This window comes from Procambarus clarkii, chromosome 11, assembly GCF_040958095.1.
Source record: "Procambarus clarkii isolate CNS0578487 chromosome 11, FALCON_Pclarkii_2.0, whole genome shotgun sequence".
NCBI classification, from domain to species: domain Eukaryota; kingdom Metazoa; phylum Arthropoda; class Malacostraca; order Decapoda; family Cambaridae; genus Procambarus; species Procambarus clarkii.
This window is the reverse complement of record NC_091160.1, coordinates 14,518,964-14,521,072: the sequence shown is the minus strand read 5'-3', so window position 1 is coordinate 14,521,072 and position 2,109 is coordinate 14,518,964.

Genomic DNA, 2,109 nt, shown 5'->3' with positions numbered 1-2,109 from the left:
CGACGCTTAATCGCTGTGCCCTTGTTTACACAATGGCCGCCCTCCTTCTCCCTCTGTTTATGTCCTGAAACGGTTTGTTTTATTTCGAGAAAATTGCCTTTTTTAGTATATTTAACTATTGATTATTATTAGTGTATATATAATTAATAACAATAATTTGTTTATTGTGTTACCAATTCTGAGACTGGAAGATGTTTAATGTAACATTAGTTAGAAACAATGGAGAACGATGTGTTGCCGACCCTGGGTACGTTACTCCATTTTCTGTAAATCTTTTATGACTAGCTAATGTATTTATTAGCAATTTGAACTAATGCAAATTAACAGCATCTTGTGAATGATACATTAGGATTTTTATATTTGATGTGGGAATTTCCCACAGAGGAGGCTTGAAAGTTCGGTGGCCTGTCCACCAATGGTTGGCATCAAGAATCGATCTCGGAGTGGAGCTTGTCATTCATGAGGTCTTCATCCGTGGCAGGGGTCTTGTGACTTTTGGTCTTCATGCTAGTGTGTGAGGCGTCATCCCGTTTGGCGTGGTGCATTTTTTATTGTTCTTGTAATTGTGTGTAAAAAATGCTGGCAGTCGTTGGTGTGTCTTCATTTATTTTCGATTTCGATCCTGGACGAGCTTGCATGCATGGATGTTAAGGGGAGACTCATGAAATTGGCTGAAGACTACCTCACAGGAAGGATGGCCAAGGGCTGCTTCGATGAAGTAGTCTCAAGAACAATGAATATGGAACTCAGGACCCAACAAGGCAGAGCCTTAAGCCCCTAACATTCAATGTACTGATGAAAACCATTGCAAATATTGATTTTCCTGAAGGAACACAACAAGTGGGATATGCAGATGATGTCCTAATACAAGCTCCCACCATGGGAAAAATTAAATAGTCCGTTGAACTCCTTGGAAGTAAATGTATTGAACTCGGTTTCACTTTCTCCACAAACAAGACAAAAACATACTCTCATCACATGAGGGTAGCCAAATGAAGAACTGCAAATTAATGGTGTAACATTTGAAAGAGTTGACCACTACAGGTACCTTGATATCATTGTCGGATCTCACAAGAGGAAGAAAGAGGAGTTCAACCAACTCATAGGAACATGTAAAAGTCGACTCAGGGCACTGAAAACTATGACCTGGAATGGACATGGAGCCCATATTGCCGTCATTAAAAGGATGTACACAGCCTATGTGTGCTCCGTCATAGACTTTGCCGCACCAGTTTTATGCACCTACCCCCACAGCGATATGAAAAGGCTCGAAAGCCTATAGAATGAAGCTATGACAATCATTCTTGGAGTTCCAAGAACTGCCAAATCGTCTAATCTACGAGAGGAGTTGACCCTCCGCATTGTTAAAAGCAGAATTAAGGAACTGAATGTTAAGCTTACAATTAGGATAGCCAGAGATCCCTATTACAATGATATTGCCAAGAAAACACTGAATTCTGTGTTACAGGAGGAAGCAGGAGAAACAAAAAATGGCATCACAGATCAGTCTGCTCTCTCGAAGAACTTCACCTGCTTGAGCTAGCCCATGAGCTCATGCCTGTAGAGAGGTTATTTTCCTCGGAGGATGACTCATGCAGGATTATCATCAATGAAATGGCTACGAAAAAATCCAACGTGATTCCACAAGAACTGAGGGACAGTTATCTCGGGGAAATTTATAAAGAAGCCGGAGATGAACTAGATCAACTTTACACTGATGGATCATCTAATCCTGTCAATGGCAGGGCTGGTGCAGCATTCACTGTAGTTAGGAAAAATGCCTTTCAACGCAGAAATGAAGAGAAAGCACGTACTGAGAACTATGCCTCTTTTTATGCAAGCGGAGCTAACTGCCAATGTTATGGCGTTAAGATCCCTTAAACGAAACACTAATGGTGCAGTGATCTGCACTGAATCAAAAGCAGCGCTACGAAGGCTAAGTAAAAATTGGGCCGAAAATCTTACGATAGTCGCAGAAATTAAGAGAGCCGTTAGGGTACTAATCAACCAGGAAAGAGTCGTCAAGTTTCTGTGGATCCCCTCCCATGTTTGAATATTTGGGAATGAAAGAGCAGATGTGCTGGCTGCTGAAGGAGATCATATTGAATA